Raw genomic sequence first — 25786 nt, forward strand, 5'->3', positions numbered from 1 at the left:
GACATTAGAAAAGTATTGAACTATGCTCATCCAAATCTACCAACAAGGAGCACGATTCAAAACTAATTGTACTTCACCATGGTACAGGCTGGCTGAATAAGAAAGCAATATGCAAAATATTAAGGCATTATACTTTAGTTAGGATGTGCTGTTTTCGAATCAGTCATTCTTCATTCTAACTAGAATATAGTTCCAAACCCTATTTTTGGACTTAAAGTCACCCCCTTTGAAGTTCAGTTCAGCTCCTATAAGTTCGGTTCAGAAAAGTTTAGCTCTTATAAGTTTGTTCGGAAAAGTTCAACTCCCATAAGTTTGAAGGAAATGTAGATTCATATACATGTTAACATACTCTCATATGTCTAAATAATTGTCATAAAATTAATTACGGATCTTATGCATGCAAACAATAATATAAATAGAGGAGAAATCATGTCCTTACATAGTAGATTTCGGCTATTAGGGCACAAGAGAGATCACCTTTCTCTTCTTGTTCTTGAGCTTTTCCAATGGAAGAATAAAGATCTAAGTGTAAGATCTCTCCCTATGTATTATACCCAAGGCTTAACACTTAATCTAATTAATATTACAATACTAGTATAATATTAATTTTAGTAGAAAATTGAACCAAAAACTTTTATAAAACTCTTATAAATTTCGGTTTTTAAGAGAGAAGAAGAGAGGTTTTTTTTCTTCTCACTAGAACTTGTGTTTTTGGATGAGTGAATAGAATGGAAATAATACACTACCTTTAGTATATTATTAGGCAAAATTAAAGAAAAACAATGATCACATTTGCTTCCCCAAAACCGTGTAAGAGGAGCTTTAGGGTGAGCCAATGCATGGAGAAATTGTTCTTCACAAGGAACAATAGGCTTGCATGGCTAGGTTTCCTTTTAATCATTGTGTTTTCCACTAATTACAAGCAACATATAATTAGTATAAACCCTTCTAATTTTCGGCCCATTCTATAATATGGATTCCATATTATTTTTGTCAATTGTCTATATGTTACATGTCACATGTCACATATATTTGTTATGTATTTTTAACATATTAAAAATCAACGTATTAATAAAAAAATACGTCACATACAAAAATTGACTTAGTAATTTCATATTTACTTGTGCCAAAAATTTTACCAATTTATAAATCACAACTGATTGTATTTATAACAATTCATTCAATTTAATTGTTACATTAAACAATTATTTCATCCGAGTAATGATACAATTCGATTACTCAGACCGTATCTCATTTAATCACATTTCAATTTGATACGTAAATTTTACTTCCAAAATCGTCCGTCAATTTTCAAGTAATTTAATTAACTCGTAACATTATACGATTAATTAAATAATCAATTAAGAGTATTGCCCTTTAGGTATGACCTAGGGGGTCAACTGATCACCACCGTCACACGACAAGAATGTCAAACTCTAGTCAACCAATCATTACCGATATATGTTGACGGGTTGACAAGAATAATATTACTTCCCAATTGTATTCATTTTAATGAGACTTAAACATGTGATCATCATGATCATCAGTCGTGATCGCATTATTGTCGGAGGACACATATTCCAACAATCTCCCACTTGTCCTCGACAAGTGTGCGTCACCAATTCTCTTGTCCTATTACTATCTCCCACTCAATGCAAGGTGTCTTTCAGGTCGTACTTGCAAGTGATCATATCGAGAGTGGTTTCCTCGATCTGGAGAATAACTGATTGACCGGACTTATCTGTCATAGATACTTTCCGAGCGTGGCCACGCATTTCCAGTTCATTACTCCTCGAGTGGCCCTGAGATATTGTTATAACCCTGACAAGGGGTGGACAATTCCTATCGCACTCATTCCCTTCGACTAGCCAGCCCATCATAACCCAAAATATGCCCATTTGACCCCATTTACGAAGGTCGTAGTAACACAAATCAAAGTTAATCTGAAACGGTGCCATCTTAGGTGAATAGTCTTTAGTCAAAAGAATCGACTCATTCGAATACTATAGTAGCTCTCGCCACGACCAGGCTATATAAATTTGCAAGAACTCTATAAGCGGTCATTAGGCCCGACAAAATGTTCCTACAGTCATTTATGTGATCGACTAGTCATCTCACATGACCGTATGGCACTTGAACTTGCCATCAATCGCCTCACACTCTAGTCACTTCGAGACGTCACCTCATATAAGTAACTATGGGCAAAAACAATGTTAATCCATGTTCACTTTAACGGGGTTCAATTGTCTCTACAACCCGTTTGGATATAACAATGTACAGGGTGAGTTAAGAATAACTCATACGACAAATGTCGACATCACACTTGGGTAGTCAATATCATATTGCAACCTTGTGATGTTTATCATAAGTGTAAACACTTATTGATTGCAATAGAAGTTTAACATCCCATGTGTCCATGTGTTCAAACTTCTTACACTTGCATTTTCCTTCACATTCATGTTTTCTCTCATAGCATGAATCTTACCAAGTGCACATCAAGGTTCTCGACCTTGGTTTTGGTTCTTTAATTTGAAAGAACTTTCTTATCGCTCATCTCATAACGAACGAATTTGCGATGAATAATACAACTTGTACTGATCAAGTGTTCCATCCACACACAATGCACTAGGTATATGTTTTGTAGAATCTTGTAACAATTTACAAGATTATTCAGCTTAGCACTTCTCACAAGTCCTAGCTTTACTAGGAAAGATTGTTTTTGAATAACTTCTTATTCAACCAAGCATCTTTCCAAAGCTTCTCATTTCTCTTTCTAGCTCGAAAGTTTTAGGATTCTCATAAATCCTTACCTGTGTTCGGATTTCATATATATGTGCAACCTATTGTCACATAATCGAGTATTCCGTCAAACACCGAAATCGCTCATCGGATTCTACTTGAGAATTCATGACGTTTCTATTATGGCTCACCAACCAATCATCATGCTCTTATGCATATGATTCAAAATTTGGACATGTACATGATTATTCTAATGGCGGAAACATTAGTTATTGATAATCATGAGATCAACCGTTCTCAGGTTCAATGAACTACCATGACTGCTAATGGTAATTCCATTTTCATTCATATGAATATCCTATGTATATGTTGATACGATGTGTATCTCTTTAATACTAATCCAACATCCCATGATGTAATTGGATTCATCATTGTCCATTTTCATCCAGAATTGAAAACTCAAAAGCTTCTTTATGAAAGAAGGTATTAGCTCGTCATTCTTTAATGAGTAATGAGTTTTATACATTCAAGGATGATAGCTCCCACTAAATTCCATGTCTTCACATGAGAATTTCCTAACTCCCACTCAATTCAACATATTTCGAAATTGACTTATCAATCGAAATTTGTCAAAGATATAAACATAAATTGCTTTGCCAAGTTACTAGAATAAAACCATATATGTTCCCATCATATCCTTTCAAAAAGCCTATTTTGAAGTGGTCTCATCTCAACCTTACGGAAAGAGATTTTTAAATCTCTAACACACTCATGTCATAATGATGTGTAGTAATGTCATTATTCAAATATAAACAATATCTAGAATACGTCCTTCGGAATACTCTTCCGAAAGGAGGATTAACCATTTCCTAGCGAGGTTAAGTAATGACATTTGCGTGGTTAAAACGTTGGCTATTGAAGATATCGGAATATCAATCTTTGCAACTTAATCTTGATCATAACTAGTATGTTACTTTGATTCATTTAGGCTCTTAAGTAAAACTCATGATTGAAACTATTTGGTCAAAATTTATCATATAGAACTTAGTCAAAACTTGTTAAGACTTTACATTAGTCATTTTTATCCAAAACTTCTTTTGGTCTCCTCGTGTAGTTATTTTGAGAATTTACTCTTATGATTACTACACTTGGTCTCATTAGTTATATAGAACTAACTTGAGACCATAGATCTCATCTATTTGGTATACTATGTAAATAGATATACCTTTATTCAAATCATTTTCTCTTGTGTAGATCTACATTTACACAAGTACACAATTTTATCTTGCCTTGTGTGTTGTGTCCTCATTTTTCTCCCACTCTATCTTTAGAATAAATACACTATATATTCAAAGATAGCATATGAGACACTTGATCAATGATGTTGAAGTATAAGGAGAACTATCTCATAGACAGACTAATATTAATTGATTTCATGTGTGTACTTGGTGATTGACATACCTTTAAGAGAGTTCATAGACTCAAAATCACTTCATAAATGATCATACACAAGCCTTAAGCATGTGGACATATAATGAAACCCGTCATTATAATTGTCTATTAGATCACCTTTAAGTGAATGATCTTATGTTTCAAAACGCAAGCATTTAAAGATGAATTTTAGAACATTAAAAGGATAAATGATAAAACGGGTGACTTGGGTTGCAAACCAAGTCACTATCATCCAAAATACAACTCATTATCCAAAATACTTTTCCATGTCGAACACGGAAACTCAAAGTTCTAGAATCCAAAACATAACTTAAAATAAGACAATGAAAAACAAAGCTCCATAAAAGCTATCCTTAGCTTCTCCATGGTTTCTCATGCTTGTTTTTCTTTTCCCTTGTCTTTGCTTGGTGGAGGCCCTATTTACAATAAAAAGGGAGATACATTATCACAACTTTGCATCATAATACCATAGTTGAATTTAGAAACATAAAAGAAGGTTAGTCATTTACTTACTGGAGTGATCTTTCCAGCTTTGATATCACCAAGGTATTTGGAACAATTCCTCTTCCAATGTCCCATGCCATTACAATAATGGCATTTGTCAAGAGGACCCTTCTTGACTTTGGAGGTGCTAGCTTCACAAGACTTAGCTTTGGTGAATGTGGGAGCTTGCTTTTTACCCTTTCTTGCACTCTTCTTGAACTTCCCCTTACTCTTTGTGCTTATGTTAAGCACATCCTTGGGAGGGTTCACATTTAACCCCATGTCCCTCTCGGCTTGCACAAGTAACTTGTGCAACTCCTCAAGAGACACGTCCTTGTCTTGCATGTTGAAATTCACCCGGAATTGCACATATGCCTTGACTTTAGACAAGGAGTGTAGAATCCTATCTACGATGAGTTCTTTGGGGATTTCAACCTTTTGAATTTTCAAGGTCTCGACAAGCTCCATGAGTTTGAGCACATGAGGGCTAACCTTTGGGCCCTCTTTGAAGTCGAGATCAAAGAATGCCGCGGCCGCCTCATATTGACGATCCGCGGAGTTTGTGAAAACATGGTCACAAGTTTGGAGTAAATCTCATTAGCATTGCCCATTTTGAAGGCTCTCCTTTGGAGTTCCGCCTCCATCGCAAATATTAATACATTTTTTCATTGCGGCGGACTCCTTTTGGTAAGCCTCATAGGCTTCCCTAGTGGCCGCGGTGGACCTAGCGGAGGGTTCGGGTGGAGAGGCCTCGGTAAGGTAACGAAGCTTGTCGTCACCCTCGGCGGCTAATTTGAGTTGGGCATCCCACTCGGAGAAATTTGACCCATTCTTTTCAAGTTTACATCGATCCATAAAGGATCGGAGCCAAGATGAAGTAGCGAGTGGTGTAGCATTAGGAGTTGGTGTTGCCATTTGTTATGAATAAGAAGTGGTCTACAAAACAAAATATAAGGAGTAAAACATTTGTCGTTTTAATTATACTCGTAAAAATGAATGATTTAAACAAGTTTTATGCATTTTTCTAGTGACCTCTACCCAACTAGAATAAATGATTCCAAGACCCAAATTCATATCGACTTAGGCACGGGGTAGCCGATGAAACCCTCATCAATATAACTCGGTGGATTAACCTTTTAATCGATTCTACTTTTAGAACTCTTGGTCGATAAAATTACTCTAATATTTATCTATAGCCCAAAACACATCAATAAGGGCACGGGGTAGCCGATGAAACCCTTATCAATTACTTTTGTTGAGTTCAATCCAAATTTCGAATAAATGTGTCCATTATCCAAACCCACATTAACTTAGGCACGGGGTAGCCGATGAAACCCTCATCAACATGAATTCGGTGGATTAGACATTTATCACCCACTTCCCCTACGTAACAAGGTTTGTACCCCGGGGTAGCCGAGTGCACTCCCTCACGAAATAGGTTTTCATGGTTTCTACTATTTGGTAAGGCTATGTCTCAATTGGTAGTTTTAGCGAGAGGTCATGTCAATTTATTATCTATCACGTTATAAGTGAACTAAAGCGGTGAACTACGATAATTCTAATTGACACGGTCGATAAACTCGATAAAATAAGGATGCATGTTTAGTTATGGCGATTTAGCGATGCATGTGACATAAAATAAAATGCAAGCATAAAAGTAAATGAATCCTAGTATGGCCTTTCCTAAAATAGAAAAACTATTAATCTATTACATATTCGGAAACCAACTCCATTGGTCCCTTGAACTTCGGTTGTGGCACGCATCTCGAGGTAACACCGTCTTTATGTATCGCCATTCTTGAAGTAATCCATCTTTTGGAACTCCGGAATGAATAAAATTACATAATAAATTACATAATTTCCTATTATACATTTGTAACTAAAATAAAATAAATCTATTAAATTACAAAACGGTGATACGAGATCACAATAAAAATTACAACCGAATCGATATTCCCATACATTTCGGGAAATACCAATTAAAATCTAAGGCCATACTAAGTAAAATTACATAATTCAAAAATTACATAAATTAAAATTATGACAATCATAAAGAAAATGCAGCATTATAATATGTATGAACATGCTCAATTTTTTATGCTAAATCGCCTTTTAATTAGCCAATATCGTATATTACTCGGTTTTTACGGATTTGCGTGATTTCAACATTTTATAATCACAAAAATGCATAAACTCATATTTATGCATAAGTTAATTACCCTAACCTCTTAGGACTCAAAATATAGTCTTCACTAATAATTTGACCATAATTAACCTTTATTTATAAAATTGTTCAAAAATGGACCAAAAATTACAAAAATAAGCCATTAAACTTCAAATAAATCTAAAAATTTCAAATAAATTCAAAATTTGAAATTTAAATTCATGAACATTCTGGAAAAATCCATGACACTCATAATGTTCAAAATCTTAGGTTAAAAATTTCGAAAATTTACCGGAAAAACAATGTTGCGGTTTATCGATTTTAATAAAATAATCATAAAAACATGGAAAAATTATTTTCATTAACTTTTCAATTTTAGATCTGAAAAATATAATAAAATGCAACATTAGACGTTTTTCCTAAGTCATAGATTATTTTTTATTAATTTTTCACTAATAATGTCACTATTTATGCTATTTTTCTTCAAAAATTCATAAATCATGCTAAAAGACTTCTTTATAGCCAATTATTTTACACACATCTTGTAAACTTGCATGTGACAACATATTAATTTTCTATGACCAGATTCGAAATTTAACTCATATTAACCTATTTTTCTCTTAAATCCGAATTTAATGATGAAAAATTCATTTTTCGAGCATAACAAGTCCAAAAATTATGAAAATTTACAGGTTATCTCAAAATAATATATGTAACAACATATCCAAAAACCAAGTGAAAATTCGAAGTATAGCTATTTTTAGACCAAAAATGACATTTTTACTCATAAAATCACATTTAAATGCCATTATTGTAAATTATGAACAATAAAAATCCGAAAAATTAACCAAAATATCCTAAAACACTTTAGGACCAGAAATATTAACATGCATGTAATAATTTCGTGATATATCATAATAACACAAATTTTACAAGTTTTATTTTGTTATTCATATAACTCGGAAAAACTTTTAACCAATTTGCATGCAAACAACCGTGGCTCTGATACCGATTGAAGGAAATGTAGATTCATATACATGTTAACATACTCTTATATGTCTAAATAATTGTCATAAAATTAATTACGGATCTTATGCATGCAAACAATAATATAAATAGAGGGGAAATCATGTCCTTACATAGTAGATTTCGGCTATTAGGGCACAAGAGAGATCACCTTTCTCTTCTTGTTCTTGAGCTTTTCCAATGGAAGAATAAAGATCTAAGTGTAAGATCTCTCCCTATGTATTATACCCAAGGCTTAACACTTAATCTAATTAATATTACAATACTAGTATAATATTAATTTTAGTAGAAAATTGAACCAAAAACTTTTATAAAACTCTTATAAATTTCGGTTTTTAAGAGAGAAGAAGAGAGGTTTTTTTTTCTTCTCACTAGAACTTGTGTTTTTGGATGAGTGAATAGAATGGAAATAATACACTACCTTTAGTATATTATTAGGCAAAATTAAAGAAAAACAATGATCACATTTGCTTCCCCAAAACCGTGTAAGAGGAGCTTTAGGGTGAGCCAATGCATGGAGAAATTGTTCTTCACAAGGAACAATAGGCTTGCATGGCTAGGTTTCCTTTTAATCATTGTGTTTTCCACTAATTACAAGCAACATATAATTAGTATAAACCCTTCTAATTTTCGGCCCATTCTATAATATGGATTCCATATTATTTTTGTCAATTGTCTATATGTTACATGTCACATGTCACATATATTTGTTATGTATTTTTAACATATTAAAAATCAACGTATTAATAAAAATACGTCACATACAAAAATTGACTTAGTAATTTCATATTTACTTGTGCCAAAAATTTTACCAATTTATAAATCACAACTGATTGTATTTATAACAATTCATTCAATTTAATTGTTACATTAAACAATTATTTCATCCGAGTAATGATACAATTCGATTACTCAGACCGTATCTCATTTAATCACATTTCAATTTGATACGTAAATTTTACTTCCAAAATCGTCCGTCAATTTTCAAGTAATTTAATTAACTCGTAACATTATACGATTAATTAAATAATCAATTAAGAGTATTGCCCTTTAGGTATGACCTAGGGGGTCAACTGATCACCACCGTCACACGACAGTAATGTCAAACTCTAGTCAGCCAATCATTACCGATATATGTTGACGATTGACAAGAACAATATTACTTCCCAATTGTATTCATTTTAATGAGACTTAAACATGTGATCATCATGATCAACAGTCGTGATCGCATTATTGTCGGAGGACACATATTCCAACAAAGTTTTGTTCAGTTTAGTTCCTCCTATAAGTTCAGTTCAGAAAAGTTCAGAAAAATTAAGTCCGTATTCCGTAAAATAGGGCCCTAATATAAAAATTGTCCAAAAGAACATTTAATTAATTTCTATAAATTTGGAGGCATATTACGAAATGTGTTTTTTATCAAGATGTTAATTTTACACTCAGTGAATCATGAACTCAATGTTAAAAACCTTTTACACTCAAAAATAATTAACTATAGCAAATGACATGACTAAATTAGGCCAAATACAAGAGAAAAATTACTCAAGACACGATATCGAGCTACCCAGATACTTAAAAGAGACATTCTCAAACAAATATTCTTGTAAGATCGACTCATTTGTTGTCTAAGCCATCAATTAATAAGTAGTAGCGGAGCCAGGATAAGGTAACCTAAAAAAAATCGAAAATTTTAACTAAAAGTTTAGAAATTTTCAAATGCCAGTGAGGGCGACGCCCCTGCTACCCCTCGCTCCACGACTGATGGGGTAAATACTAAATAGGCATGTAAACTACCAAAGACGTCTCAGGCCTAGTGATTAAGACGAAAGTATTCCTAGTCCCCATGCATTGTCATGAATTGCGACCTCTTTATTCTTCAACACCACAAAAGAATAAAAACTAAACTAGAAAGTCCCAAGTTTGAATTGTTTAGGGAGCGCCCCTGCTAGCCCCCTTAACTCTATCACTACGCAAATTGGTGAATGAAAAATAGTAATCCATGAGTAATAAAAAAATTACCAGCACAGGTTCTGGAGATGGGGAGTTTATAAATCAAGAGAAGAAGACCAAGAGCATGAACAGCACGACTTGGAATAAAATAATAATATCTATAATTTTTGAAAATTATAAACCAACTACGGAGTATATAATTGGTATGAGAATAATATCTAGTTAAATTGAATCATTTCAAAGAGTATAAGCTACCCAAAAAAAGTGAACTGCAGAAATAATCTGACAAAATCCACCACGGGAAAAGTAATTGTCTATTCTTCAGTGAAAAATGTGAACTTAGACATATACAAAAATTAGTAATAGTTTTATAACTTCAAAATCTTCAAATGATATTGCAATTTACTGTTGAACTCATACACACTCTTTGCTATATGCCTATAATGCAGATTGGTATTTGGCAGGAATTGATCATACCTGGTTTGGTGTGATATTTAAGCCGTCATACAAAATTTATTACAACAGTCGACAAAAATACAATTCCATTTCGGATGATTCAGAACAATGAGAGGAAAATAAAGAGATTTACTGATGGCGAGGCGCGGGGAAAAGTGCAGGAAAAGAGCAACAATACAGACATCATCGGAGAAGGGTTGAACGACAATACAGACTACCTTCAACGACTACCACCACTCAGCCCTACAAGCACTGTATCAGCCACTACAGTCTACAACAAACAAGACGGTCTATTTTTGTTGTTCCACTATCAAAAGACTGAAATTTCCGAGTTTGTCAATCAGAAAAGCATAGACCTCAAAGTTAGAAATTTGTGGATCAAAAAACAAATTATTCCTACTCGACATACCTACTAATACTAATTCCACTACTCCCACAATCCCAGTCAATTCTTTACGTTTTCCTTATTTAGGTGTCTCATTCATCTCTTTATATACCGAATAATACTCAAAAAGTTATGATCGAAAACCTAATTAAGTTGCGAAAGTAGAGGATTAAGAAGAAGGGAATACCACATGAAGAGGGAGGGACTGGAGAATTGAAGAGGAGGAGGAAGAAGAAGAAGTAGAAGGTTGTTGGATATAGTTTCTGCCACCTTGTAACACTTCATCATCCATAGCTTTTCCTTGCCTTCCTTCTCAGCCTTGTTTTTGTTCTTCAAACTTTGATTCGTCCATAAATGTGTATCTAGTAGAAACACATGGTATTATTATCAGATACACATGGTATTCGCCTGGATACACAAATCTATATGTGTATCTAGTAGTAATACCATGTGTATCCCGGCAAGCAGTATTTTGAGTATCCATCGCTCCACCACCGCACCACAACACACCACCACCATCACGCCGCTCACCACCACCGCCCATACCTACTGTTGCCACCAGGTTACCACCACGCACCACTGAACTAACATTACACCCAAGCCCCGTCGCCGCCGACCAAACATTTGCCTCATCCGACCACCGCATGATACAGCCACAATAGATATCGAGTCCGATCGCTTTATCATTGCCACAAGCAACCCCGACTCCACCCACTCCGACTACCTATCTCCACACGGACCCACCAGAAGCAAACCACCAACTCATATAACCAAGATCGCAACCGTCGTCCTCACGGCTACCATCGTAACATCGCCTCCACCGCCTTCCTCCTTTCAAAGATAACAAACTCGGTCCAACATCAAATCACCGTAGATCTCATATTTTAGAATTTTTTTTGAAAAATAATGTGATTTAGTTCATAGATCTATGAAATACGAAGAAGACGGAGTTGAAGAAATGACCGGAGTTAAGTTGAAGAAATGACCGCAGATGATGGAGTTGCGGTGGTGGTAGCGAGTTTCAAGACTTGAGACTCGACGACGTTAAGTGGTGGGTGATGGTCAACAAGGACGAGGGATGTGGGGGTTTGGGGATTTGGTTTTGACTTTGGAGAGAGAAAAGGAAACATACACGCGTTTGTATAATATGTTTTGGTTTTTAAGTCGGTTAAATGCAGTTCGCACTTAATTTAGTTCAAGAGGATCCTAATTATATATATATATATATATATATATATATATATATATATATATATATATATATATATATATATATATATATATATATATATATATGTAGGATCCGGTGAAAACGATCACTCAGTGAGAACGTGAGAACAAACTAACAATTCCACGTTAAGTTCCCTTTCTCTCATCATAAATCATTCCCCCGAAACTCCCTGCCATCTCTGCTAAAATCATCCCCATAAATCCACCATTCCACTGTACTACCACCCAAACACGCCGTTTGGCAACCACCGGAGTTTCACCACCACCTCTCCGGCGCCGGTCATGGTCACGATTGAAACTCCAGCTTTCCACCCATCATCTTCCCTCGTCACTGCTTATCATCCGCCACAGCCACTCCGACGACGATCAATAGCAACAACGATGAACATCCGTGATGCTAGCGCAACTCCGGCGAGGTTAAGAGACTCGAGCGATATCCTAAAAATCTAGATCAATCGGGACTAAAATTTAAAATCAAAATTTCAGATCAATTGAAAATTGAAATCGAAGAGCAATTAGAAGCATAGGTTTATTGAGTATAATCTGCAAAATCATGAGGAAAGCGAAACTAATGTGAATTCTCATGGTGTATGTACACTAACTTTTCTCTACATTAAATTAGTTTTCTACTTAAAGTTTCAATCACCCAAATCCATTAATATATTTGATTAATTAAATGCAGGGGATGGACAATTAGGGAAGACAATCATAGTTTTGGTCCGTCTTGTCTCATCTGGTGTAGTTTGCGGCGCCGACGAATGTGGTTGAACGTTGTTGAAGTTTCGCAGCTTAATGTCGAGCCAATATTGGTAGTACCACCTTGCTTAGATTGGGTTTCTTGGTTGTGCGTCCGTCTCAGTGGAGTAATAGAAGGGTGTCGCTGGTTGTGCTTTGTCAGGCACACGGTGGTCTACAAATGTGACGAATTGTAGTAGCTTGTATGGTGCTAGTCGGTGTGTCTTACTGAATCTTATCTTGCTTTTGGAAAGATTAAGAATTCAGGGATTAATTATGTAAGTAGGGGTGTATTTGTCTTTAGATACATTAAAAATATTGTTAGATACATTAATTGTATTACTAGATACATTAATCGTAAGTGAAGAAAAAGTGTACCTAAAAATATATTTTAATGTATTTAGTGGCGGTAAGTGTGTATAAAAAAATGGAAAAAAATGTATCTATATAGTAAAAAAAAATGTCGATACACTCGAAACATATGTTGGATACACTTTTTTTATTTCTATCAAATCTCATATATATACACTTTAGATTATCCTAGGTACGCTTTTTATCCGAATTTTATACATTTTTTAAGAATATAGACACTTTTTTATTCTAGGTACAATTTTTAAGTAAATTTTATATACACTTTTTTTTTCTCCTAGGTACATTTTTTAAGAATGTAGATACACTTTTTTTTAGATACTTTTTTTTTTTTTTTACTAAATCTCATATAATCTTTTTTTTTTTTTTTTACAAAATAAAATAGATACATTCTTTCGCATAAATTCTAGATACACTTTACAAGAATGCAGTTACACTTTTTTCCGACCTAGATACACTTTCCCCAATCCACCGTGGTAACCGTCGGTGACCGAAGACGTAAATTACAACGCTAATATCACCTTTGATTTCCCTCCACTACCCACATTTTCAATAAAAAGCACTAATAATATTGGTATTAGCCACTCCCATTTCCTATTAACTAATGAATTACGGGTCAAAATTCTAACTAACAAACAAAGATGTACTCCGTATTTCACAATTAAGTCAATACAGCAACTCTTGTGCATATTCGACGATGGCTTTAACAAGCATAAGCAACAATCACCAAGCTCTCCATCAATGGTGATTTCACCATCCAACTTCATCTTCTTCATCCTTCTACCTTATTCTGCTTTCTCTCTCCACCTGTAACGAAGCAAATCGCCAACACTTCGGCAAAGACAAACTCGACGCCTCGCCACCGATTAAGACACCGATTCACCCTCCTTAACACGGTCTGATTTTCTCTTCATCTCCACTGTCCTATCCTTTTCCTTCTCTCTCCTCTCCATTTCCACCAACAGCTTCATTTTTCAAAACACCTCTCATATTCGTCCGATCCCGCCACCACCATTACTTAACGCTTCTGACAATTCCTCATCAATGATCAGTGGATGAAATAATAATTAACAACTCAACCTCCGAATCATCATCATCTCCATCGACTTTGACAAGAACGGAGGTTGAATGGATGTGACGACATTTTTGGGGATTCGGAATCGGGGAATTTGGGGATTGATCTGAAAAAATAAAGTGTAAAATGTAGTGTAAATTAGTTAATGTAATGAAACGATATAATTATTAAGTGAAATAATTGATAATTAATGGAATTTGTAAAGAGAACGATGGGTATGATGGTAAGTTCGACGCCGGCGACTGGTGGTGGTGGTAGTGGTGGTGGTCAGCGGAGGCTGGATAGTTGTCATCGGTGTCAGGGGTAAGTGGTGGGGGGTGGGGGTGAGTGAGATACGGTTTGGGGTTTGGGTTTGCTGTTAATAAATAACTAGGGTGGGTGGATATTTATAATAGACATGCGTTCTCACCGGATACTAAATCTATATATATATATATATATATATATATATATATATATAGGCAAAATCCGGTGAGTCCACGTATATTTTTGAGTCACATGAGTCCACTTATATATCACACATTGTACACAAGAATATGAAGAACAATAAAAACTACTATTATAATGAAAACTATTCTTGCCATGCCTGTTATTCTTTTCAGGTTCGGGACAAACACTTCTTCCCATGATATGACGGCTCCCTCGGAACAAAAAAATGAAACGGTAAAATGAGAATACAATAACTTAAGAGCAGAGGGAATAACAACAAACAAGAATTGGTTGTCAGCAGAAAAAACAGAAAAGAACAGGAAGCACAAGTGTTTACCTTCCATGGAGTACGTTTATATCCTTTTTTGCAAAATTGGGCCATATATCAAGTTCAATAACCCTGGCACCCCTTTGGAAGACCTTGATTATGGGTAAATCATTACAATCACTACTGAGTTGATTTCCAGTCAAGTGCGAATTGTGACCTGCGTATATGTAATAATGTTGTAGTGGAGCCGTCATATCATGGGAAGTGTGTGTGTGGAATACTCAAATCATTATAGAGCCAAAGCAATTTATGATCTATTATTCTTTTCAGGTTCGGGACATGTTTGGATCGGTCAAATACTCAAATCATTCAAGTCAATTTTCCATGGGTTATTATCATCCATTATTTTCTTGAACCAAGGTATAAATATTCACAGCTTTTTCTTTGCCTATGGGTGTTAGAGTGAAATAAATAATAAAAAATAATACAAAGCTTGTAATCTCACTCACCAGGTTTAGGGAAACCTTCTGTGATATTGTATAATATAACCCGTGATATTATTTAGTACAACAAGTGATATTGTTTTGGATAACTTGTGATACTCTTTAGTTGGACTCACAGACTCAGATACAATATCGCATGTTATACTAAACAATATCACAGCTCAAACTTAAAAAAAAAAATTATCCATAAATTTTTTATTTTTTTATTCGTAAAAAAAAAAAATCGTGATATTTTTGTACAGAGTGTGTGATACATAAGTGGACTCACGAGACTAAAAAAGATAGGGTGGACTCATGTGATCCTAATTATATATATATATATATATATATATATATATATATATATATATATATATATATATATATATATATATATATATATATATATATATATATAGGGGCGGGATCCTGTGCGAACTGAATTACGGTGCGAACCGTACGAACTATCTAGGTACACTTATAAAAGCTTTAGGTACATCTCTAAGTAAATCTAGGTACACTTATCAATAACTTATTGACAAATGTACCTAGCCTTACTTAGAAGTGTATCTAGAGTCATGGTACATGTATCCAACAACTACCACCGCCCATCGCGGTCAGCACCACCGCCCACCGCCGCCTCCTATCACCGTATCTCACCATCACCACCATCACTATCACATATATCCAATGTATCTAGACTTGAATCCTATGTACCCTCCTAATGGACTCATGCCGGCGATCCCGTTGACCATAATAACCATCGCCAGTGACATCACCGACCACCATATCATCACTTCAACCTATCACCACTTAACACCATCGGTGACCACCATAAACACCACGATAATTACTTTCGTCCTAATCGTCCATCTCCCTCATGTATTCTCGTCAAAATCCTTGGCTCTACTCTGACGGCGACGGATCTGGGTGCGGCGTCCTCTACGCGAAAGGGAAGAGAATATGGTGGAACTCTGAATTCCTACCCATAAATAGTGTTAAGTGCCAGGAGAACAACGGTGAGACTTTGTAGGATCTCCGGCGAGACTCTCGTGGTGGAGGGTGACGACTTCACGATAGAGATAAAATGGAAAGAGGACCCACCGCAACCACCCACACTCGATGTTGGTGTCGCCATCGACGAGTGCGCGGGTGTTGACGTCGAGGAGGGAGGATAGAGAGGGGAGAAGAGGCATTAGGTATGGAGAGAAGTCGTATGCGTAGTTGTTGACCGGCGATGACCGATGATGGTAGGTGGGAGTGGTGACGGGAGTCTTCAACATGGGTTATTAGAGTGTACGGGGTAATGGGGGTTACTGAGTGGATATTTGAGGATAAAGTTATTTAGGGGTTAATGTGAGATTCAATCTGGACTCTTCATTTTATTCATATAAATGGTTTCTTTTGAGTTTGTACAGTTCGCACCGTAAGATAGTTCGCACGAGATCCCGATTATATATTTATTTATATATATATATATATATATATATATATATATATATATATATATATATATATATATATATATATATATATATATATATATATATATATATATATATATATATATAGGATCCTGTGCGAACCTAAAGTTCGGTGCGAACTATGCGAACTAAAGTATCAGCGCTTATTAATCACAATCACAGACACTCCCCTCATACTTTCACTACCACACAAACTAACAGTAACACAAAAACCACAACTCCCTTTCTCTTTCATACCCACCAACCATATAACTTCCCTCCACCTCCCCCAAACATCACCGCCCGACGCCGACCACCCCGACGTGACTCCGACACCGACCTCTCTGTCGCCGACAACCTTGCTTAACACCATGTCTGCTGCCGAACACTCACCCTTAATCCCCCACATTAATACTTTATATCATCCTCATCCACCAACCATCACCACCCTTCGACGATAGCGTCACTGTCGATTACTCTGCCGGCGTTTCGTCGAAACTACTCTTGTCTCGGTTAAACTCTGATTCCGATTCCGGGCTCGATTAAACTCGCATTAAACTCGTATTCCGATCCCGAGTTTCATTATGGCGATGTTGGTGGCGCCATTGCTGCTTTGTGGATGCGTGAAGTGGTGGCCTGAAATCGATGACCCAGGTAGTAGCAGTTCGTGGTTAATTATGGGCTCGGAATGGCGGTGTTTGAAAGGGGAGATGGTTCGTGTTGATGTGGTGATAGATCTAGAACAATCGAAGACTATTTTCAAAAAATCGAGTACGCCGGGGTTCATGTCGGAGTATTTCGATCCACATAATGTAATCGTCGGTCAGAAATGGCGCCATTGGTGTCAAATGCGGTGGATCTGAGTCGGCTATGACGGTGGTGGTGCGGCACAGGTTTCACAATCTTTAAATCTGAGCATCGTTTTATTTGTAGATCCAGCGAAGATTTTAAATTCCCTGAGAAATGTTTTGGTGGTCGGTGTGGTGGTTATCTTGGGCGTTAATGTGGTTGGGATTGATATTGGTGATTTGGTGGTGATTCATTGTTTGCATAGTGGATTTGGTTCATGGCTTGGGGGGTGTTGCTCTGAGTTTCCGGAGATGTCGCTGACAAACATTTATCACCTTTGAAAACGACAACAGGATACACATCTAGGCGGTGGATACGCAAAATACCACCTAGATACACATAATATCGGCCCGGATACACATGGTATTACTGCGGGATACATGTGTATCTAGTAGTTATATCATGTGTATCAAGTATCCGACTTTTAATGACATGTGTATCTGGGTTTGAAAAGATGTGTATCTAGCTTTACTGTCATGTGTATCCGCCAAAAATATAAAATGTATCCGCAAAAAATATAAAACGTATCCAAGAGTTAGAAATTACCATAAAGTGTATCCGCTAATAATATAAAGTGTATCCGCAAATACTATAAAATGTATCTCGGAGTTGTCTTAAAACTCCCAAAAAAATTAGTGTAAAAAAAATTGTAAAAGTGCATTTAGAATTTTAGGGTGGAAAAAGTGTATCTTCATATATTATAAAATGTATGTGAAGAAGAGGTGTATCTAGTAAAGAAATAAAGTGTATCTACAAAAAAAAAAAAAAAAAAAAAAAAAAAAAAAAAAAAATTGGTGAAGCTAGTTAAGACGGTTCGCACCGTACTTTAGTTCGCACTGACCCGATATATATATATATATATATATATATATATATATATATATATATATATATATATAGAGAGAGAGAGAGAGAGAGAGAGAGAGAGAGAGAGAGAGAGAGGAAGGATCAACTAAGGCCACTTATATATTTGAGTCCATAAGTCCTTCTAAGGGCCATTGGATGGTGAAGATGGATGGCCAAGATCAACCTCCAAAAAGTGTGTTTATGGACTAATATCACTCATTCTCTCCTCCTTCACTAATCCTTCTAATTAATCACTAATTCACTATAACTTCTTTTCCTCTCATCCACTTCTCTTACATATCACACAACTCATCTTCTCTCAAAAATCCCCCAAAAAAACCCAAAAAATCCAAATAAATAAAAAACCCCAAAACCCAAATAAATAAATAAAACCCAAAAAATCCAATTAAATAAAAAAACCCAAAAAATCCAAATAAATCAAAAAACCCAAATAAATCATTCATTCTTCTCTTCCTCATTCACCACCACCCACCACTATCCCACCCGACACCAACTCACCACCCACCACCGTCGCCACCACACCGCCGCCACCGCACCGCCGCCACCTTTTTTTTTTTTTTTTGTTCACCTCGGTTTTTTTTTTTTCGTTTGGTGTTTATTTTTATGTTTTGAGTTGTTTTTTCCATTCATTTTTTTTTGTTGTCTTTTATTTTCTTTTATTTTGTTACTTCTCGTTTTTTATTCATTTTCTCAAATCTCTTCTTGTTATACTTTTTTTTTTAAGATTTCGGGTTTTAAATATCGTTTTTTTTATGAGATACTTTTTTTTCATCTAAGATCTACTAAAATATTTTTCATAAAATTTGTTGTTTTAATCTTAGCCATATAAAAATTCTTATAATTTGTTGATTTTAATCTTATAATTGACTAAAGTTATACAAAAATGGACTAAAGATATACAAAAAAAGACTGAAGTTATACAAAAATGGAGTAAAGTTATACAAAAAAAAAACTGAAGTTATACAAAAATTGACTAAAGTTATACAAAGAATGGACTAAAGTTATACAAAAATGGACTAAAGTTATACAAAAATGGTCTAAAGTTATACAAATATGGACTAAAGTTATACAAAATTGGACTAAAGTTATACGAAAATGAATCAAAGTTATACAAAAATGAACCAAAGTTATACAAAAATGGACTAAAGTTATACAAATATGGAGTAAAGTTATACAAAATTGGACTAAAGTTATACAAAATTGGACTAAAGTTATACAAAATTAGTCTAATTTTTGTATAACTTTAGTCTTTTTTTGTATAACTTTGGTCTATTTTTGTATAACTTTAGTCCATATTTGTATAACTTTAGTCCATATTTGTATAACTTTGGTCCATTTTTGTATAACTTTGGTTCATTTTTGTATAACTTTAGTCCAATTTTTTGTATAACTTTAGTCCAATTTTTGTATAACTTTAGTCTTTTTTTGTATAACTTTGGTCTATTTTTGTATAACTTTAGTCCATATTTGTATAACTTTAATCCAACTTTGTATAACTTTAGTCTATTTTGGTACAACTTTAGTCCATTTTTGTATAACTTTAATCAATTTTTGTATAACTTTAGTCCTTATTTGTATAACTTTAGTCCATATTTATATAACTTCAGTCCATTTTTGTATAACTTTCGTCATTTCCGATAAATTAATTGGAGTTTTATATAACTTTAGTCCAAAATTTGTGTAACTTTAGTCCAAAATTATGTAACTTTTTGTATGAATTTAGTCCATATTTGTATAACTTTACTCCATATTTGTATAACTTTAGTCCATATTTGTATAACTTTAGTCCATTTTTGTACAACTTTAGTCAATTTTTGTATAACTCTAGTCCTTATTTTGTATAACTTTAGTCAATTTTTGTATAACTCTAGTTCTTATTTTGTATAACTTTAGTCCATATTTGTATAACTTTAATCCAAACTTGTGTAACTTTACTACAAAATCTCATAACTTTAGTTCAAAATCGTATAACTTTAGTCCAAAATCGTATAACTTTAGTCCAATATATAACCGAAATCCTAAAAACCACCAATACTAACTTTGAACCAACAATACTAGATCAAAATGTCAAAATGTAATACAAGACATATAAAAATGTGAACAAAAAAACCAATTAGTCAAAAAAGTACGATAAAAAAACTTCAATAACAATAATAAAAAATTAACCAATAACAAAAAAAAACCAAATAACAAAAAAAAAAAAATCAAATCACAAAAAAAACCAAAAACCAAACCAAACAAAAAAACGAAACAAAACAAACTTGAATGGTTGTGTAACTTCAATTTATACAATGTATAACTTTAGATGTTAATAGTGTAACTTTAATGGTAAAAGGGTATAACTTTAGTCGTAAATAGTATAACTTTAATGTTTTAAGGGTATAACTTTAGTCATAAAATGTATAACTTTAGTCATAAAATGTATAACTTTAGTCGTAAATAGTAAAAAAATCAAACAATAAAAAAAATCAAAACATAACACAAATCATAATGTTTCAATGGTACAACTTTAGTCGTAAATAGTATAACTTTAATGTTTTGAAGGTATAACTTTAGTCGTAAATAGTATAACTTTAATGTTTTAAGTGTATAACTTTAGTCGTAAATAGTATAACTTTAGCAAGACAGATTTGAAAAAATATAAAACATGATATCTAAAATATATAAATAACATAAAATCAAACAAAAACCAAAAACTTGAATAACAATAATAAAAAACTAACCACTAAGTAAAAAAAAAAACCAAATAACAAAAAAAATACAAAAATAAACCAAACAAAACAAATAACAAAAATAACAAAAACCAAAATAACAAAAATAACCAAAAAAAAAAATAACAAAAAAAAAAATATGAAATATGGACAACACAGCCGAGATCTAAACAAAACACAAAAAAAAAAAAAAAGAAAACGACAAGGAGAAAGGAAGAGCAGGGAGGGAGAAAGGAAAAAGGAGAAAAGGAGAACGGTGAGGCGGCAGCAGGGAGGGAGAAAGGCGGCGGCAAGGAGGGCTACAAGATCCGGTGTCGGGTGGTGGTGGGCGAGTTGTGGCTGCCGGCAGAGGGTGGTCGGGATGTTGTTGGTTGTTGTTGCTGGTTGTTGGCGTTGTTGTTGTTGGTTGATGGAGGGAGGGGAGGTGGGAAGGGAGGTCGGATGGTGGGATGGTGGGGTTGTCGGTGTGTGGCGGCAGCAAGAAGGGCGGGATGTGGGTGTTGTCGGTGTGTGGCGGCAGCAAGGAGGGCGTCGTGGGTGTTGCGGGTCGGGATCGAGGGAGGTCGGGATGTGGGTGTTGCGGGCTGGGAAGAAGGGAGGGAGGTCGTGGTGGTGTCGGGGACGGCTGGTGAGGGTGGTGTCGGGGACGGCTGGTGAGGGTTTTTTTGGTTATTTTTTTGTTTTGTTTTAGTTTGGGTTTTTTTTTGTATGAGTTTGGTTTTTTTTTTTAGAGAGGGTGGGAAGAAAATGAGAGAGAAAGAGTGAATGTGAGAAATGAGAGAGGATGAGTGAATGAGGAAGTGAGTTGGGAGATTAGAATGGTGGAAGAGTTGTACAAAATTAGGTGGAGTTGTACAGAATTAGTGAGGGAGATTAGGAAGGGAGATTTGTAGCCCTCCATTGAGATGTAATCTCATCCCTCCATCCCTTCCATCCAACGGCCCTTATAAGGACTTAGGGACTCATAAGATGTAGTGGCCTTATAAGAACCCTTCTCTCTCTCTCTCTCTCTCTCTCTCTCTCTCTCTCTCTCTCTCTCTCTCTCTATATATATATATATATATATATATATATATATATATATATATATATATATATATATATATATATATATGAGATCAAATGAGTCCACCTCTTTTTGTTGAGTCCACAAGTCCTCTCTAGAGCCCTTGGACGAGGAAGGTGGAGGGCTTAGATGACACTTACACTCATGGTCATTAGTGAGTGTTTTAACACCCATTCTCATAATCACACAATTAATCACTAATTAAAAACTAATTCACTGTATATAATTTATTTTCACACTCACTTCTCTCTCATCACAAATCATTCACTCTCTCCTGAAAAAACCAATCCCCTCTCAAAAACAAAAAAAAAAAAATCAAAACCCAAAAAATTCAAAAAAATATCTCATCTCTTCCCCACCTACCCAACTCAACCGGCCACCACCACCCAGCCCACAGCCACCACCACGCAACCTTACGCCACCTTCCTCCACGACCACCACCGCCTCCCCCATACCAGATCTGCCACCACCAACCACCCACGACTCACATCGCTTCTCCTACAACCCCCACCGCACGCCAACAACACCGCCACAACTCAACATCGACACCCATTTCACCACTCTTTTTCAAATCCACCATCACACCACCACCCGACTGACCCTTAACACCAACCGCCACCCTCTTTCCTCTCACACTCCCTTCTCGTTTCGCCCCCCTTCTTCTCCACGTGCCACCACGAGTTCCCCCGCCCCCACTACACGACGACCAACGACGACCTTAGATCTACATTACTAGATCTGAAACAATGGAGGTGGTGCGGTGGTGTTTGCTGCGGAATGGAAAGAGAGGAGAGGAAGGACAATGGTGTCTCGCCACAACCCTTTCGTCCCCCTTCTTCAGGTTTTTTTTTTGCCGGATTTGTTTTAAGTTTTATTTTCAGATTTGCCTTTTTTTTTAAATTGAGTAATGTTAGTAATATAGGGCGAGTGATGGAGTAGGTAGTTGGTGTTCTTTATTTTTTTTTATTATTTTTTTTAATTAGATTTAGTGTTATATTTTTGTTAGATATTTTTTTTTTCAAATTTTTTTATTAGATCTAATGGTTGTTACTTGTGTTGTTGATGTTGTTGTTTTATTTTTTTTGGGTTTTGTTGGTGGTGGTCAAAGGTGGGTATCGTTTTGTTTTATATTTTGATATTTCAAATATCGTGTTGTTTTATATTTTTATATTTTAAATATGGCTTTGTTGTTGATATTTCAAATATCGTGTTGTTTTATATTTTTATATTTTTAAATATGGTCTTATTTTAAAGTTACACTCGTATTATGTCAAAGTTACACTGTGGTGGTTTCAAATCTGTTTTTTTTTTTGTATTCTTTTACAGTTAAACTCGTATTTCTTTAAAGTTACACTCGTATTTCTTTAAATTTACACTCGTATTTCTTTAAAGTTACACTTGTATTTCCTCAAATTTACACTCGTATTTCCTTAAAGTTACACCAGTTTTATATTTTTTTTCAAATCTCTTTTTGTTTTATATTTTTTTAATCTCGGCTTGTTTAAATTCGTCTTGTTATATATATTTTTTTAAGATTTACACTCGTTTCATCAGAGTTACACTCGTATTTCCTCAGATCTAGTTTTTTTGCTTTATTGTTCAGGTTTTTTTTTGAATAGGCCTACCTTTTTTATGAGGGTGGGTTGGTGGTGGAGGACGATGGTGGTGTTTGTCGGTGGTCGGACTACAGTTACGCTCTTAAAGGACCAAAGTTACACTTAAAAGACCAGAGTTACACTTGTAAAGCATTAAATTTACACTCGTAGACCTTCAAATTACACTCGTAGACCTTCAAATTTACACTTAAAATGCTACATTTACCCTCGCAAAGCATCAAATTTATACTCGTAGCATGTTAAGATTATATAAATTCAAATTTTTATTTAGAAAATTGCCTAAAAAATCAAATTTACACTCTTAAAATATTACATTTATACTCGTAAAACATCAAAGTTACACTCGTAAAATGTTGAAATTATATAAATTCAAATTTTCCGTCATAAAAAAAATCAAAATTACACTCATAAAACTTCAAAGTTACCCTCGTAAAATGTTAAAATTATATAAATTCAAAATTTCCGTCACAACAAAATCAAAATTGTAACACCCCCATACACTAAGTGCCTTACCAGGACCACCCAATGCATGTGAATAATAACATCTCGGTTACCCGAGGCAATGTATATCAAATAGACAATAAAGAAACGTACTTTGTTAAGTAAGTTTAAAGCGATACATGTCCAATACCAAAACTGTTAAAGAAAATACAACTGTTTCCCAAAAATGTCAAACCAACTAGAGTAAATAAATGTTTAACGACACAGCAGAAGACTTCTAAACATCTCGTGATGACTCAACCCAGCTATCCATGCGCGTCCATCTCATACCTGTTCAATAACTGCTCACCACCCCCGAATGGATCACCACAGTTTTCAAAACATTTAATCGGGGTCAGTTACTCATTACACAAAAACAATACAACAAAAACAATACAACAATCACCCAATCTCCATCATAACTCCACACATCTGACTACACACTAAAGTGTGTAGTCCTGCCAGAATACCCATCTCAACAAGTATTCCACACTGCCAGTGGGGGACCGCAGCCGTTCCCATCTAAGCCCCGCTCGTCTCATCCGAGCAATAACCCATGTTCCTTAATGTGCACATCCCCTCTGTGGCGGGTTCCACAGAGGGCGAATCAAGGGCGTGAAGCCACTCCCGAGAGTGACTCCACTCAGCCGAGGACGCACCTCGAGAACCACAGACAAACAATCACAACCAACCATACAATCAACAATCAACAATCACCAATTCCAATTCCAATACGATATGATAAAACGACAATAAACAACAATCACCAATATTATGTAATCAATAACCGAGTAGGAAAAGTAATCACCTAGGTCGTCACAATCAGCTAATCAAAACCATTCTTCAACGAAATCACCTCATATCAAACATACAATCATACAATCACCATCTAATAAACACAATACTCCCAAAACCCCCAATTTACCCAATTAGGGTTTTAACCAAAATCAAAGAAATGATATAAAAACTATACTAGGATCTTACCCACAATATGACGGTCTCAACGGCGTAAAGAACTGTGGACAAGGCCCTCCGGAACTGCGTCCGCGGGATCCACACTAGGCATAATCGACTCGAGGTTCTTTCGAATCGAATTAAGACAAATTAGAGTCGCCACCAAGTTTTTTGGGAACTTGGAACCGTTCAAGTCAACTTTACACCTTTCATCGAAAAGCATAAAGGCAATCGACTACGAGTGATTAAAGATAAAGACTTGTACCCTATATCACTCGATTTGAATGACTCTCGTAATCCAATGGTATTTAGACGGATCCACAAACCATAGATTTTGAGTAAGGGGTGAGGGTACGTGTTAGGAAGCCCATAAGGACACCTAACCCCGCCCGTCGATAACAGCCTCTACTAAGTCAAGTATCGGATTTCAAACAAGGTCATAGCTACTACGATATATGATATGCAAACATCATTTTTAAAACCCTAACATGTGAAGTTTCTATGTCGATTTAGATGCAACTAAACTAACTTTGTCAA

At 35.2% G+C, this 25786-nt stretch overlaps 1 long non-coding RNA gene across 1 annotated transcript; it reads left to right on the forward strand.

Moving 5' to 3' along the window:
* Positions 1 to 12042: 12042 nt before the first annotated feature.
* On the forward strand, positions 12043 to 13100 carry LOC141623407 (uncharacterized). The gene is made up of 2 exons (XR_012533354.1): positions 12043 to 12473; positions 12568 to 13100. It is a non-coding gene; the product is annotated as an uncharacterized LOC141623407 (long non-coding RNA).
* Positions 13101 to 25786: the final 12686 nt, after the last annotated feature.

This window comes from Silene latifolia, chromosome X (assembly GCF_048544455.1).
Source record: "Silene latifolia isolate original U9 population chromosome X, ASM4854445v1, whole genome shotgun sequence".
Taxonomy (NCBI): domain Eukaryota; kingdom Viridiplantae; phylum Streptophyta; class Magnoliopsida; order Caryophyllales; family Caryophyllaceae; genus Silene; species Silene latifolia.